We start from the raw sequence: 19,030 nt of genomic DNA, 5'->3' as shown, positions 1-19,030 counted from the left end.
AAGACAAAGGGAAAATTCATGTTATGTTATTGAGGAAGAGCACACCAAGTCAAGACACTAAAGATGAGAAAGAAGGAGTTGAAATGGTGTGTATTTTTGTTAAAGAAGACCCTAATAAGGAAAGGTATGAGGAAGGAAAATCTCTTACCTTCCATGTTAGTAAGAATGATGTATGGATTATTGAGAGTAGATGTTGACATCGTATGACTGGTGAAATAAGTAAGTTTCATAAATTTGAGGAATATGATGGTGGAACTAAAAAGATAAGGAATGATGTTCCATATCAAAAGAAAGGTAAAGGTAAACTAATTTTAAATGATAAAATCAAATGTGATGATGCATATTAGCTGCAAGGAATAAAATATAATATGTTAAGTGTTGCTTACTTGAATAATATAGGTCAAAAGTTAGAATTTCATAACACAAAAGTAAAGATCTTTTATGATCATGCAAATCTTGTTGGCACTAGAGAGAAAACTTGAGGTAATTTATTTTACCTAGATCCTAAAATTGATACATGTATATTTTCAAAAGTTAAATATGTGTGGTTGTGGCATAAGAGGCTATGTTATGTTAATTTTGAGAATATGATCAAGGTCAGTAGAAAGAAAAGAGTGAGAAGCTTACTAAATCTATATAAACTTGAGAATGCTATATGTAAATGCCAACTTGATAAGATGACCAAGTCAATTTTCTTAAGAAAGACACATACTTCTAATGATATTTTAGCATTATTACATGCATATTTGTGTGGACTCGTGAGAGTTGAAAATTATTATGGTGACAGATATTTTTTACTATTTGTTGATGATTATTTTAGGATATTGACTATCATGTTTATGAAGTTAAAGTCACATTATTTTTATATATTTAAATGGTATAAATATAGAGTTAAGAAAGAAACTAGTAAATAATTAAAATGTCTAAGATTTGATAGAGGCGGTGAGTTTATGTCTATTGAATTCACTAAATTTTGTGTTGAGCATATAATCAAGAGATAATCATCTGCTTGAAGGATGCCACAATAGAATGAGATTGTTGAGAGAATAAATAGGTCAAGTATTTATTGTTCTAGGAAATTGCTAATTGAATAAGGAATTTCTCAATTTTTTAGAGAGAAGACATAAGAACTATAGTCTACACTCTCAATCAAGATCAATTAAAGAAAGAAACAAATATGATACCTTACAAACTTTGGTATGGTCATATACATAATATAATTTATTTAAAGATATTTGGGAGTAGATGTTATATTCATAAAGATACAAGAAATGGAAAATATGATCATAAAGGTGATGAAGCTATTTTCCTTGGTTACTTTTGTAAGAGAAAAGCTTACAAATGTTTTTTATTAGATAAACAGGTTTTATAGGGATCCTAAAACCCAATAGTTAATACATAAAAAGCTGATAATAAGCATGAAAGCCCAGCCAAAAAAGTATCAGTTCATAGGCTGATAATAAGCACAAAGCCTAGCCAAAAAGTAGAGTTCTAAGAAAAGACTAGGAAAAAAGACAAGCAAAACCAAGGCCTAAAGCCAGAACAAAAAGCCAAAAGACAATGAGAAACAAAAGAATATGCAAGAGTTATTCCTCATTCTTTCACTCCAGCTCTTGCATAACCTGAGTAGCCTTGAAGGCCAGTTGATTCTCCTCCACTTCTAGCTATTGCACCCTTTGGTTCCCCTGGTCTTGATCAGGAATGGTGTTGTCTTTTGCAAAATCATCATTCGTTCTGGCTTCATCCCTATCTTTTCCTTCCTCATCATCCTACCTTTCTTTGTCCTTGATCCACCCCATAAGAGATATGATGTTGTTGTTAATGGAACTTAACAAAGAGAACATTAAATTCGCAAGATTGTGATTGTAATTCTCTAGGTTATGTATCCTTTTATCTGCCAGATTGAGCCTATTAGCCAAATCCATCCTCCTATTAGCATCCATCCCTTTCCTCTTTGTCTCAATATATCTCACTTATTCTTTGACCTCCTCTAGCTTGTGGAAAACCCATTTGATTGATCTAAAATTGTCAATCATACTATTACGAGCATTATTCAAGAGGTTCATCCCTATCTCCCTGGCTCTGTCTGAAATAGCCACAATTGTTGGGTCAATGAGTTCTTCCAGTCGCTCTTCTTCTTGATTTTCCATGAGGATTTGGGGATTCATGGCCTCCCTGAAGATGCCCATCTTCAAAGTCTTGACATTGAAGTTTATCCAGGCTTTCCTCCTATCATTGGTCTGCACTTCCCCTTTCACATACCCAGCTTTCTCCTCTTTTTGCTCCTCAGGTTAGAGATGGACAGGAGATAGGGGCAGCACAGATGCCTCCTCAAAAGCTTACAAATGTCTAAATAAGGCTACTAACACTATTATGGAAAGTGCAAATATAAGATTTGATGAGTTCCAAATAACAATGATGAGGAGAGAAAAAAAGAAACCTAAGAATTACAACAAGCTTGTATATTTGTATGAAGATGAAAATGGTAAAGTACCTGAGCAACAATAAAGAGCTATTGAGATACATCTTGCATTATCTGAGTCATAGACAATACAATCTTACTAGGATGGTGAGCCCCAATGAAGTGAATATAATGCTAACAATTAAAGATTTGAATCTATCGTAGTAAAGAATGTGAGAAGGAACCATTCATCTAAACAAATCTTTGGAGACAAAAGTCCTAGAGTATTGAAAAGAAGTAATTCAAAGGATAGTACATGTTTGATTATTGGTTTTGACCCAAGAATAGTGAATTATGCACCTAACAATAAAGATTTGGTTAATGCTATCAATGAAGAGATAGATTAGATTGAGAAAAAAAATACATGGATATTGGCGTCAAGACTTGTTGACAAGAATGAAATTGGAACCAAATGGATTTTTAGAAAGATGCTAAGTGAGAATGGAGAAGTTGTGAGGAATAAGGCCAAACTAGTTTTTCAAGGTTATGCCCAAGAAGAAGGAATTTATTATGGGGATACTTTTGTGTCTGTTTCTAGATTGGAAGGAGTCATAACTTTTTGGGCTTATAAAACTTACAAGAAATTCAAGGTGTATCAAATAGATGTAAAAACTATATTTTTGAATAGAATACTTGAAGAAGAGGTTTACATAGAACAACTAGAAGGATTTGTTGAGCCAGATCATAAGCACTAGGTTTGTAAGATGAACAAAGAACTGTATAGACTAAAGCAAGCACCAAGAGCATGGTATGAGGGGTTACATTCATACTTGATTAAAATTAAATTTGTGAGAATAAGTGAAAATAGTAATTTTTATTTGAAGAGTGAAGTTTAAAACATGGTATTGATTGCTGAAATGTTTATGGATGATATAATATTTGGTGGGAATAATTTGTTGTGAAAATCATGTATGGATCTAATGAGCAAGAAGTTTGAGATTTATATGTTTGGTCAGATTGAGTTGTTCATTGGTTTACAAGCTCATCAAATAAAGGATGGTATATATGTGACTCAATCTAAGTATGTTTAGAATATCTTGAAGACATTTAGAATGGATGAGGCGAGGTCAATCAGTACACCTACGATGATTAGATATAAATTATCTAAGGAGGATACTATTGCTAAAGTGTCTAAGCCACTATATAGATCAATTATTGGGAAGCTACAATATGTTGTGCATAGTAGACCTAATGTTACACATGCAATTGGAATTATTGCAAGGTTTTCCTCTAATCCTAAGGAAACACACCTGACTATTATTAAAAGCATATTTATAAACTTGAAAGGAACTAAATACTATAGATTTTAGTACAAAATAGATAATAATTTTGAACTCAAAATCTACTTTAAAATTGTTTGGGATGAAAATTTTGATGATAGAAAAACTATATGTGGTGGAGCTTTCTTCTTAGGAGAAAGATTGAATACATGGTTGATCAAGAAACAAAGCTACATATCACAATCTATTATTGAAGTTGATTACATTATTATTGCAATTAATTTTTCAAATATAGTTTGGATCAATAAAGTCTTGGAAGGAATACAAGGAGAAGTTACCAAGCCTATCACTATCTATTACTATAACACTAGTGGAATAATCATATCCAAGAATTATGTGATGCATGAAAAAACTAAGCATATATTTATCACATATCACTACTTGAGGGATTAAGTACAAGAGAAGCAAGGCTTGAATATGTGAAATCTAAAGAACAAATTGTTGACATATTCACCAAGCCATTACTTAAGGATGATTTTGAGTGTCTAAGAGATAAGTTAGCAGTCATTCCCATATCCAAGATTCACTAAGAAAGGATACATGTTGCATCAATTCATGGATAATTAAATATATCTTTTTGGAGTTGATCCAAGAGTTCACTCTTTATGGACTAGTTTTTTATTTTGTAAAAATTATTGTAATGAAATTGATGTAAACAATGCATGCAAGGTACAATGTATTAGTCCAAGAATTTATAAGTTTCACATTAGAACTTATAGTTACCTTTGTCATTGATGTCAAAGAGGAATAGAAGTAATAAGGAGAGAAGCGAGAAGGAGAAGTAATTAGCTAGTTAGGGAGATGTGATATACTAAAGGAAAGAATATGTAAGTAATTCAAAGGGAGAGAAATTGTATGAGAGAAGGAGAATTTTATATGAAGATGTTGTTGAACATAGAAGTATACCATAGGGGGAGAATTTTTTATAGATAAAGATTTATAGATAAAGATCTATAAAATGTTTCATTAATAAAATAATTAATTTTATTCACACCTAATCCATCTCATATCTCAAATCCCATACCATATAAACATAATTTTGTAATTATGAGATGAAATCTATCTAAGCATAACATCCTTGAAAATATCAACACATAACAAAAAAGATTTTGGTAACCTAGAAACACTTCAAGATGAAGGTAAAACTGGGGTGGGGATGAAACTCACAAATATTTACTACTATAAAAATAAAGGTTTTATTGAATTTGATGAAAGATCAAGCCCACAGCTCCCAACAATCACCTGCATGCAAACACCTATCATAGAAATAGAGAAGAAAAAGCTATGGAGGCTCAAATTTAGAGATCCACAAAAGATGAGACATTATTGATATGCAAAAAAGATTTACAAATTAATCAAAAGTGAATCAATAAATTACAAAGAGATCAATCATTATAAAAGGAGATCAAAACCCTAACAGGTAACTAACCTTGGTTGCATGATAATAATTAATTAGTATATGCCCAAAGTTTAGCTTAAGTAAATTGGAGATAACAAGTGACTTAATAATTAAATCAATATGATTTAATTAATAAGAAAATACTTTATTACTCTAACAATTTTCCTATTAGGGCTACAATTTGATTATATCATATGATCTACCTTGTGAGGGGTCTTCTCTATTAAAAGCATTTAAGATTGTTAGTTCTTACCTTGTTAAATGATTTCACACTTACAACCACTCTATTAAGAGATTTTCCCTAATTCAATCTATCAAAATTGATTTAGTTCTTGATCCTTCAATTTTTTTTGAAAGCTACTTACAGATCTCCTCTCTTCAATATCTCAAACTAATCTCCTTATATGATATCTATATTTTGCCTATCACTGCTAGGTTTCTTCATCTAATCTCCTATCTAATTTAGCCTCATTTCTTTGTTCTTATCTTTTTCACTTGTTTACGCTTACTTCCACACACTATTGTGATCTTAGGGTTTGAACCCTTCTTAAATAGATAGTTGTAGAAAGTTTGAGATCTTAATGCATGGTTTGTAATTCATCCTTTTGTCATTTTTCCTTCTAATTTTTTTGATTGGTTAATCTTCTTTTCTTGGGATTAATGCCTTCTAAAAAAATGTGTAATATTCTCATTATCTATCTCTACAATCTTTAAATGTCATGTAGAAGTCGATCAAAATGATTTACATAATTTTTTGTGTGATTACAAGTCATATGTCAAAACTAGTTTACTCAACACTTGAGTGTTCTAATGCTCTATCGTAACTAACATTCATGATGTCACTCAGCTTCTATATGCTTTCCATATATTGATTCACTTGACATTAAGTAACTTTACAAATGTTCAATCTCTTCTATGTTACTTGGCATGTATGATGGCTCAGTCTCTACTAAGGTATTCAACAACCTTTGACTTGCTCAACATAAAATAAAATGTAAACAAGTCCTTTGTAACACAACCTTCTCTAGACGGCTTGGTCACAATGATGATCACCAAATCTACCTTGGAAATTACTAAGTGTTAGACACTAATAGGAAACTTGGACTTAGATATCAACAATCTCCCCCTTTGATATTAGTGGCAAAAACATTGGGTCATGACTTATATTTCTATACAAAAATAATACTCCCCTAAGACTATAACTCAGTCTTCAAAACTTAATTTATGCTATACATTATATACATGTCTATAAACTCTAATAGTGACTCATCTAATAATGTTGTTTCTTATTAATGTCTCCCATTTGTGTCATCTTCCATTTGTTTCTGTCAATGAGGATATCTTTACCCTTTTTGTTATAAATTTCCACCTTGTAAATTTTCATGAGTATATTTCCCCCTCTTTTTTTTTACTTATGGTTTGGGGTTTTCTGGGGTTAGTTTGTATTTATCCAAAAAATAAATTGATGACTCACCAAAATTTGTTCAAGTCCTTTATTCCAACCATCTCTTTTTGATTGACTTGAAAGTGAATATCTAGCTGAGAAGCTAAATTAATTATTCTATTGGCATTTTAAAGATGTATATCTTTACCTATTAAATTTTGAGCTATAGATAACTCCCTCTAAATTATCCCCAAGAGGGGTGGTAGTATAAATTGGATTGAAATCAATTTATTTTGTATGCCACAATCTCTAGCCGCAAACTCAAATAATATTTGTTGGCTAAATGTCAACTTATTATATGAAGGTGAGATTGAACTTGTGTTCTTTCTCAATGAATATGTACATGCCTTCATATCTTCCTATATCAAATCAATATAATGTGGATTCTATTAGCATGAATTCTAATGGTATTCCTTTGGGGGAGTATTCTAAGTAGTGATAGAGCATGTGGTAGATTGTTAGTGTGATTGACATATTGCATTCATGAATGTGTTTTTCATCAATGACAACATAGTATGGTTTCTATAAAGATTAGTAGAGTAGTAGATAGATATCAAAATTATATAGATAGAGGTTTGATGTTTAGGTGAAGTGTGATTAAGGATGGGTTCTACAATATATCGTGATGATGAGGTTAAGTGTGCCTCAATTAAGTTGAAGACATGAAGAAGATATACATGATTTATAGAGAGTGATATAGAGATAGAGTATCTAAAACTAAATTTGTGATGAATGGATTGTATCTCCTATCAAAGATAGAATCATGATATGCAACGTTAGATAGTTATAGAGGATAGTATAATGGTGATGTTAGTGAGTTTGCAAGATCTGAAGTCATGTGTGTGAGAAGTTGTAAAGACTGTGATTTGATAGAGTTATGTACTTGTGAAATAATTAATTACCTTAACATGGTCCTATTATAAATAATTGGGAAAGCCTCAAAGCCCACTCAAGGAATTATTTTGAGGATATGGTATAAAGGAGAGTATTTCCATTGATTGAGAAGTGTGAATTGGATGTATGTGAAATGAAAAGTGTGTGAACAAGAGAAGAGTATTTGGTAAATGTGAGTAAGCAATCCAAGTGATCATTACACTAAAAGTTGGTGATTTGGTATTGAGATAAGAAGAAGAAGAGTAATCTAGTTGACAAGAAAAAGGGATAGGAAGTACAACTATAGTTTATTTCTATTATTATGCAAGGAATAATATAGACATCATTTGGATAGTGGGCTCATTATTTTTTCCACTGAAGCTATTTAGACAGTGGGTCCATCTTCCTTCTAAAACTCCTAATCAAGTTGGCACAACTCCTAATAGGGTTTGAATCTCTTAACAGGGATTCAAAGTCTCCTAAAAGGGGTTGATATGTACTGAATGTTTTCATTGACTACTAATAGGATTCATCCTCTAACAAGGAACATTTATATTAGTACATCATTTTGTGTTTATCATCCCCACCAGGGTTTGCCCTCTGATCAAGGGTTTCCCTAGTTAATATATCTAGTGTTGTTGTGTATGTGTATCTTTTTATGGTTGTTGATTATATTGCTCATATGGTTTAGTATTTATAAGGTCGATTATTTTTGTATTAGTTGGATAGCTGATTTACCTTCCCCCCCCCAAACCCCTCTCAGTTATATTGGTGGAATTTATATTATAAAAATTAGTATCAAAAGGGTTTCGGGTCCCTTCAAAACCTACTTTTACCTTAAACTAAAACAATTGGTATCAAAGTGTCAATTTCTTAAAGAGAAAGCTTAACATATTTGGGATATCAATGGTGAGTCACTTGAGAAAAGAAAGTTCTAAGTCATATGTAGGTAATATTGATATTTAAAAGATGGAGCTTCTTAGTGAGATATCAAAATTGTGTATAGAACAAAGCATTGAGTTTCTAGATCCAAAGTATTTTTGTTGTGTACAAAAGAATAGAAGTAAAAGTAAAGAAAAATATAGATCTAAAGAAAATAAGAAGATCAGAGAAGGTGTTTATCTCCTTATGAGAAGAAAGCCAAAAGATATGAAAATTTTCACTTATTGGACATGTAAAGAATTTGGTCCTTTTTCATCCAAATGTCCTGCGAGAGTAAGAAAAACTAGAAAGAAATCACTTTTGATGATGATGAAGAATTTAAAGCAAGTATGGAAAGATTCTTGAATGATAGTGATAATGAGGATAATGAACTTGGATTTGTTAAGGTAGAGGAAGTAAAAGAAGAGATAGCTTTAGTAACTATTTTTTATCCAAAGGCTAACCATAAAAATATCTTTAAGACTAACAATGAGTTGTATAATGATGTATAAATTGTTGAGCAAAGGGGAAAATAGAGATCAGAACCAAGAGAAGAGATAAGATTTGAGATAGAAACTCCTACACCTAATAGGAACCTGACAAATAATCACACCATAGAGTAGATAATTGGAAGCAAAGACAAAGGAGTAATGACAAGAAATAAAGTACACGAGGAATTATGTTTGATTTCTCAAGTTGAACCTAAGAGTGAAGATGAGGCATGCAAGGATGATCATTGGATTCAAGCAATGAAGAACTAGATCAAATTGTGAATAATGAGACATGGGAATTAGTTCCTAAACCTAAAGACAAGAATGCTACAGGAAATAAATGGATATTGAGAAACCAAATGAATGAACAAGAGAAGTTGTGAGAAACAAAGATAGACTAGTATGCAAAGGTTATTCACACCAAGAAGATATAGATTATGAGGAAACATATGCCCCTATAGCAAGAATGGAAGTAGTGAGAATGTTTTTGGCTTATGCAGCAAGTAAGAAGTTCAAAGTGTATCAGATGGAAGTCAAATCAGCCTTTCTAAATGGAGAACTTGAAGAAGTTTACATTGAGAAGCCTGAAGGATTTTCTTTGATAGAAGACAAGGATATGGTATGAAAATTAAAGAAAGCACTATATGGTCTAAAGCAAGCACCTAGGACCCCATATGCAAGGTTGGATAAGTATTTGGAAAAGCTTTCATTTACAAAAGGTACAAAAGATAGAAAATTATATTTGAAAGAAATTGAGAATGGTTTCTTAATCATTGTGATATTTATTGATGAGATAATATTTGGAGGAAATGATGAAGCAAGGGATAAGTTAACAAAAAAAAAAAAAGAATTTGACTTGAGTATGATTGGTGAGATGAAGTTTTTCTTGGGTTTACAGATTGTGTAAAACAAGGATGGTATTTTCATATCACAAGATAAGTATCTGAAAGACTTATTGAAAAGATTTGGCTTGGAAAATTGTAATCCTATTAGTACACCAATGATAACTGGTTATGAGTTATCTTAAAAAGATGAGACACCCATAGTTGAATAGGAAAAGTACAAATCAATGATTGGAGGTTTGCAATATCAAATTCACACCAGACCAGATATAGCAAATATAGTTGGGATTATATCTAGATTTCAAGTTGATCCTAAGGAGTATCATTATGCAGTAGAAAAGAGGATATTTAGATATTTGAAGTGAAGATTTGACTACGAAATATGGTATTATAGAACAAATGATTTCACTGTGTGTGCTTATATTAATGTGGACTAGGTAGATAGTATAGATGAAAGAAAAATCACTAGTAATGGAGAATTTATTGCAAGAAGATTAGTTTCTTGGTTGAGAAAGAAAAAGATAATATCTCATAGAGTATAGTTGAGGAAAAGTACATAGTAGCAGAAAATGATTGTAATCAAATCATGTGGATGAAGCAGATGTTGAAGGACATTCTCTGATGTCCTAAATTTACAAGGAAAAACACAAGAAATATTTGTTTTCCTTTTCTTTTTTTTAATTATTGATAAATACCTTCAAATAATTGTTATGTTCATAAGGTCGCCAAATACTTTCATTTCTTAAATCAAATTGACCCTTATTGATGTGGTGGTTGTTCTTTTTTATTCCTTCTCATAGAAATTAGGAAGGTAGCTTTGATGGTTCTGACATCAAAATAAAATCAACCCTTAAGCCCTCTACATTGATATATGTTAGGGTTGCTAGTTGTAGATGACATGAATTCATGTTAAGAATCATGATTATGGTCTGTGGTTAGAACATCAGACACTAACTCGTAAGAGTATTGTTAAATTGTAACCTTCAACTATGCACTATTCATTTTTTGTAACTTCCATCTAAATGTTTTTCCTATTGCCTTCAACAATTTTCATTTGAAATGTTACTTTAATTTCATTTACAACATAATAATTTCCTAAGCATATTTATGCAACACCACAAGTGATCTCACAATTTGACACACCATAAATGTGTTATTATTTTACTCCAATATATTGACATTAAATTTAGTCTACTAAGTGTTAACCATCCCTTATCTTCAATTTAACAAAATTATACAATACTCTATACCTTACTCCATTTTACCTACCCGTTCTTACCATCAGTTTTGTGATGTATTCTATAAAAATTTTATTATACAATAATATCCAATGCATCTTACTATTATTTTTAATGTGTTATACTCATATTATATTTTAGACTATCCTTTATTGAGTACTACATAATATACTTTAAATAAATTTTGAAATAGGGAAATTATCTTATGCAATAATCTAATACATATAATATGTATATTTCTCATGAATTTTATTCATATATATATATATATATATATATATATATAGAATTAGACAATATTCATCCTTTCTACAATATTGTTAAATATATCTATTATGATTAATCCATAAGGTAAATGTTCATTTATTATTATACCTTCATTTATTTATTTTATACCTATGAAAATAATTGACATTAACTTTCTTTTTTTGAGTACTTAAATTATATAAGGATAACATCGTATTTAACTTAATAACAATCTATCTCTAACTAATACTTACTCACAAATCTACTACTTATTTATCCTAAACCTACCCATAACCATCTCCATATGACCCTTTTAACTTCCTAAACTTTCTAACTTCCTAAACTTTCCAACTTCCTATACTTTCCAAAAATTAAAATGAAATGATGAAATAAGAACACCATCATTTCCTTCATAACCTACCAACCACTAGCCTACTCTACTTGTCACCTTACCATGTACCTACTTAATCTTTACAACTTTTCCAAGAAAAGTTTAAAAATATATAATAAAATACAGAAAGAAAAATCATAATTTTATACTACTCCAACCTACCCCTTAATCCATACCTATACCTAATCCCTTTACTAACCAACCATTGCATTTAGAATTTATTAAGTACTCCCCCTCCTTTCCAAATGAATTCCTCCTCATGCCACATGTGACATGAGGCAAGGCTCACCTTTTCCCACCTATTCTACCTCTTTTGGGTAGTTTCTCCAAGGTGATAGGGATGTTTAGAGTCCTTTTCATGTTTTGAAAAGTTGGTTTCCTTTTTTTGACTTTATTTCCTCCATTTACTTCAATCTTGTCACACTTCCCCAAGACCAAATATTGACTTTATTTCCACCATTTATACTCTTGTGTGTGAGGAGATAGGATAGGATGTGAAATCAGAGGCGGATGGCTTGGGTGAGTTGATGTTTTTTTTTAATATACTTTGTTTAAAAGGTGTTTGTCAATAGATTTTCTCACCAAGGGTACTTAATTATATTATTGTGTGTGTGTGTGTGTGTGTGTGTGTGTGTAAATATACCGCATTCAATCCTAGGTTATTAGCATGTATTATTATACTTGTTTTCTCATAGGTAATATTTTATTTATTTATTTAATTTTTTTTGTGGATTGTGACATGCAGTCACATCCCTGACATTAACACAATGGGATGAATAAGAAAGGTTTACTTCAAAAATTATTATTTGATGGGTCCCTTTTGTTGATAGGACAAGATGCCAAGAATATTCTTTTGATTATTGGAGGAGGAATTATTTCCTTCTCCCATACAATTTACAAAGAGTTAAAATGCACCTACAACATACTCTCCCATATGAGTTTTTTTTTTTTTACTATGTCTTATGAGTTTTTTTTTTAAAATATAACAACTATGATGTCAAGGTCATTTTTTTGATGATGAGTTGATGAGGTTCATTATACCTATATAGGCTAGAGATATAGTGGAGATAAATACTCAAATTTAACACAATAATGTAAAAAATTAATTATAATGTTCTCTACTATGACTTGGATTACATATGGAATTGCTGGTTATTGAAAACAAAATGAATCATTTCATATGATCTATTTGAAAAGAAAGAAATCTTATTTCCATTATTGAAACTACATAATAGAGCATCTTATAATGAAATCACTCAAATTTACAATAAACATTCATTTCAATAATATCTCTCATAAAAAAATTCTATAGAGCTTATTGATGGAATTCAAAATTCTAAGAAAGAACAATGAGATAATCTACATAACTTCAATATGATTCCCCACAACATTAGATATTGTTTTACATGAATTGATATTTCCCTTTACACACAACTATGATAGTGCAACAATATTTCTCTTGCAAAAACAACTATATACAAATTTTCAAACTCCACTTTACATATTTACAACAATATGCAATAGGAAGTAAATCTCTTTCATATTAAAATAAGAAAACAATGGAACTTAACATTGCAACACATTATGAGGTGACATGGAACATAGTAGTCTCTCCACAATACTTGATTCCTCAACATTTCTAAGGGGTGAAACCCTAACCTCTTCATAGGATCTACTTCCTCAAAAAACCTGCATGACAACACAAAACTTGGAACCATGGAGGCTCACCTCACATCCTAGGCTTCTATGAACCCACCCACTAAATAGGGGAAACAAAGCCCATCTTAGTGTTTTGAAACAACACAGTTTCAAATTACCCTGATGAGAACAAGATACATCTATAGGCAGCTACTTCCCATCTTCAACATACCATTTCAGACACCTGGTCAACTATAAGGCTAGACCCTTCTTCTACTTTAGGCTTTGGAAAACCTAGGTGAGTGTACCTTAGATTCATTTATATGGTACCAATTCTAAAACATATTCCTAAATCTAACAAAGTAGATAAAACCCTTAATCTTCTAACACTTATGCACAAGTCTCAAACATGGAATACCTAATAACATGACATAAGAAATTGCTAAGCTGAGTGAGGGCATAACATTTCTATTATTCAGTGTTAAAGGGGAAAATATTTTATTAATGATGTTGATTTCAGAAAAAACTCCAAATATGTAGCAGTAAGAACAACTTGATCTTGTAGCTGATCAGTGCCTTATCTATTGGGTAAATCCACAAATTAAATACATACATCTGTGATACTAGTGACATATTCCATGCACCCAAATATCAAATCTATCTAATCACTTTGTGAATCAGAGATTGGTGTTCATAAAGACCTCATTCTTATGAAATATGCTTCTCAAAATAACTAGCAACCTTATCAAACACATCAAGCATTTACTTGGCCCTCTATTCCAACAACAAAATATATCAGACATACAACCCTAAGGGGATGCAAATGGGTCTCAATTATTTGTCCCTAAACCACATAAGATTGCAAATTCAAGAGATAGGAGATGGGAATCAAAATGAAACTAAAGAGATTATGCTCACTTGTATTCATTTCTTTGAAACTATACATTTAGGTGCATAAAATTAAAACATAGAAATGCCTAACATGTCAGAACTAGCTATATTATCTTCACTATTTTTGTTCATACAAGAGAAAATATGTTGAAGAATGTGGTGCCACAGTGATGAGAACACATCAAAATTGGAACCCTAGTTTCACAAATCTTAGAACACTCAAGATTGGAACACACATGGTATCACAGTAGTGAGTAACTTTTCTCCAAAACTAGAACCAACCCCCACAATGGATGAGAAAAAGAAAGATATAGAGGAAGAATGGAATCCCAAATTTGATCTAAAGACAACATGTGTCCACTTGAATCTCCATCCTTTGCTATTGTAAAATATCTATCCTCTTTCTATCCTTTTGATCTGATTTAGTTTTCATCATTATTTTGTAACAAACTTGGAAATATCTCTGATGAATGATGAAAACCCTTATGTAACCAAAATATCTAAAATGCATCATGGAATGTTCATAAAGACTAGATTTTATTGATTTGAAGGTGACCAAACTCACCCATAACTGCATTTTTTAATGTCTTTTACACACATTTAGCTCATTACCTTGTTAGAAATCAAAACTAAATTTGATATCTAAATGTGGTTGCAAGCTAGGAATCTGGGAGAAAACCTCAAATAACCTGAATGGACAACTTCCTGTGCAAAAACAAACTCCAAAATTAGAAAGTTCATCTTCTCCCAATTCCAGTGATATACAATACTCCTATATTAGCCTATCAGAAATGAATAGAATACCATTTTGAAAATATGGCCTATCAAGGCTTCATATAACATATTTACAAATATTTGATCACTTTATAAAGTTTAAATTATAGCATAAATTCAAACTTTATTTAAAATTCCCATGATTTCCAAAAAAAAAATTTAAAAAAAAAAAATTATGCCTTGTACATTTTCCCTCCAATTTTATTCTAGGTCAAACTTGGTTGATTAGCCTTCTAACATGTGTCATCATTTGATTAGTCGAACCTTTGTAACATCACCTGACACCAGGTGCCATGTGGCACCTTTTAATTGGTTGACATGTCACTACTTTAGTTGCACTACCACATGGCACTTCATTATTCATTAGGAGTCATCACCACAGACTGGGCCCCACTGCCATGTGGTGCCTAGGCGCTTCCCCACTTCACTTAACTTTCATGCATCTTTGAAATGTAGGGAAGTGCCAGTTGTCAGATCTAGCCATGTGGTGAAATCTAGAGTGCCCATCTCAGACTTACCATGTCATTTCTATCTCAAAATCCATGCCAAGTGTCATGATTTGATTCACTCATTTGATGCCATGTCATCACTCTTGGGCATGCATATTTTGTTTCAAAATTTATATTCTTCATCTAGTTGCGGTCTACCACACACAAGTATGGGCTTCCAAAAGTCACTTATCTTTATGACAACTATAGTGTTGTGTGATTATATATAAAAAGACTTCAAAACTGCCCAACACAACAAATATTGGACTAAAATCTCTTAATTGATTTTGTTCTCTAACATCCTCACACATTTCTTTTCTATACCTATCACTCCATATTTGATATTCCAACTATGCATGAACCTTCTTAGAGCATTGCATGAAGCATGTCGAGTGCATCATTTAGAGTATTCAAAGATCAGACAAATTGTAGGCAAATGATATTTGGAAAGATGTGGGAGGATCTTCTGAAAACCAAATGATAATATAGATTTTGTAGAGAAACCATTTCTTGACAACATTGACTGGGAACTGAGGTGATTTGGTGGGACATCTCTTAACTTTGCTAATACTAGTTGTTGTTTGATAAGAATGGAAATCCTTCTTATGGGTTCCTCTAGTGTTGACATCAAACCCATTAGCAAAAAATCATTGACAGGTAGTTGTTGGAATGCACACCCCTACTATAGAGTCCCATATTTGTATACTTCCAAATGCTTGAGCACACTTGTGGGCCTCGAGCAATTCCCATCCATATGCCTTCTTGATGATTATACAATCTTTGATCTCCAAAGTTGGATACATGGATGATGATGAAATGAACATCGACTCCACCACTACTCCACTTAATATAGCTGAGAGAAAATTCACTACAACCACTTCCTTCCAGGCATTCTTACTGAACCATTCACTTTGTCTTGTATGAAAATGAGCTTCACTCCTCTTTGACCCTGAATACACCCAGCCCAAGGAATGTAGGGGCTCAAGAACATTTAGCATTCATTCAATTTTATGCTTGCCAAAATATAAATGACTAGCCTCTTCCAGTGCTTCATGCCAAATTTCATGCCATAATATTGCTACCCTAATTAGTTCCTTTGAAACTAACTTAGCCTTGTCAACCAAAACATCACTATGTTGTCACACTTTATCAACAACTTCTTGAGTGGCCACTCTATGCAATGTGCTTATAGATTTTCATGCAACCAATAATGGATACATAAGAGTTGGTGGATTCCCTCTACTTATTCACGCCAAAAGTGACTGAATTAGTTTTCTCATTGTAGGTATGTTTGAATGGATTCTTGTAATTATTTGAGGTAACACTACCAACCAGGTGTTAATATTCACATTGTTAAATCCATCATCTAATGCTTCCTGCACTTTAGTGGTAGCTCCATATTGAACTATAAAGTAAGTAGCTGAAAAATATCCTATGCAGACTATCATCTCCCCCTTTTGTATTCCTTTACTAGTACCCTTGATCATCCAAAGTAATATCCGAAACTTGTAATTGATGTTCCTTCATTGTTTGGATAGCCTATGGTGTGCTTAAAACCCATGCAATAACAATTGTATCCATTAATCCATTAAATTTTTAGTAATAATGTACTCAATCAAGAAAATAATTGGAAAAATTGTAACATCATTCTGACATCTTCAAACTCATAAAGTACTTTACCAACTTGGAGTCAATTGGGCCCCAAAGTGGGTCTGACTAAAAAAATTTGAATTCAAACACCTATATTTTTAAAGTAGCTCTATCGCCCTCTGGCACTGATTTGAAAAAAATTTGACCACAGGAAATGAAATTGCAACTCATTTTACACCTGTCTCCAAACTGTCAACTTTGTGCTAGAAGGTCCTTTGATTGACTTTAAAAACTAACAAAAACAACTGACCAGGCTCTGAAATCAACAATATTGATTCTGTATTTCACATTTTTGTACCATGTCAAATCTCATCTCATGATAAATTCTCAGTCAAAAGATATTGATTTCCAAAATTGCCCTCTTAGAATTGCCTACAAGCAAACATGTTAGAAAACAATAAATCATGCTCGAACTTGACTTCAAAAACTGGGAAAACTAACACTTGAGGAAACAAAAGTTGGGGCATTAGCTCATTATCATATGGAGAGTATAATATGTAATTAGGGCTCATGATGAATAATAGGACACATTTGGCGAGCAGTCAAACTAGGCTACTCAAATTTGCAGAACTAGAAACACTCACAGAAAAGCGATTTTTACAAACAAAATGGACCTGGGAATGTGTGTAGACAAATTCATCAAGATTTGAAAATTACCATACTTCAAGTATTTTTAGAAAATAACATAGTAGTGCAATCTATTTGATATCACCTATTACATATTCAGAGATGTGACACCACGAACAGGGATACCAACCAATTTGCAATTATTGATACCAATAAAACTTTACAATTTGCTTTTGGAATCACATTCAAAAATTGATCAAACAGATTCATCATAAGCTCAAAATTGAAACATAGCAAGTCTCTGACTTCTAGAATATAGTACAAAAAGAATTTTCTTATTTTTTTCAATTGGGTCAAAGTTATGACAAGTCAAACAAGGGCTCCCAAAATTTTAAACAATTTGCATTAGCATGAAATAATAAATGACCAACTTTGATGGTTTTAGAACCTAGTCAAACTGATTTGAAATAACTAGAAATTTGAAACATAGGTTCTCTGGTATGGACACTAAACACTCTCAAAGTAGAAATTCATGAAACATAAGTAGGTTCGAGATATTCAAATGCAAACACAACCTTCTATTGTTGTTTTACATAGGCAAAAAATGCAGATTTGGACATTGCTCAAAATGGAACATCACGAAATGACTCAGAATAGAAATTTATCTTCATGGGATGCATGGACATACTGAATGCAAGGTGTTAGAAACATTAAACATCTCTTAGGCCTCACAAGTACATCTGGGTACACATGCATTAAAAAATGCTTATAGGGCTCAATTTTTTCAATGGTACTCAAAATCAGGGCTTCAAATTTGAGTCCCAACAATGGCTCTATCTAGGGATGCACATCCCTTATGGGCATGTCAAGGATTTAGATCTTTGGAAGAAGTAGACCACACACACAAAAACATCTCTTGCACAACTTTATTGAAAACAGGGAAACTACTCCTACTATGTACAAATATTGGCCCTAAGCCATCAACTTCAAAAAAAAAATTACTTCTATCATAAATCTAAATTTCGTTTGAGCTTTCATGAGGTAAGCTAGAAATATTTATTCTATTAGTTTTACCTATCAAATTAGCATCATGAATCAACTCACTTGGTAAAATTGGATCTGCACCTTCACTTTCATAATGCTTACAAAAACTATGATCACTTTTATTGAGCAAGTTCTGATCAGCATGCTCAAAAATATTAGACTCAAACTGAAAATCTTCTTCAATAAATGAATCATGCATGCTATCAATCTTGAATATGAAAGCATCATACTCAACTTGGTGAATAAGATCACACATACCTTGAAAATGTGTGTCCTTATGTATAACCAAATGGTACTCGAATAAGTAATCAAACTTATACTCATAAATGTCACCATTGCCAGAATCTAAAACTAATTTAGGATCCTCCAATGGTTCTTTGAAATCAGCAAAT

This window comes from Cupressus sempervirens, chromosome 1 (assembly GCF_028749045.1).
Source record: "Cupressus sempervirens isolate cs-2001-9-10 chromosome 1, ASM2874904v1, whole genome shotgun sequence".
Lineage (NCBI taxonomy): Eukaryota > Viridiplantae > Streptophyta > Pinopsida > Cupressales > Cupressaceae > Cupressus > Cupressus sempervirens.
The sequence above is the reverse complement of the archived record's forward strand: the minus strand, read 5'-3'. Positions refer to the sequence as shown.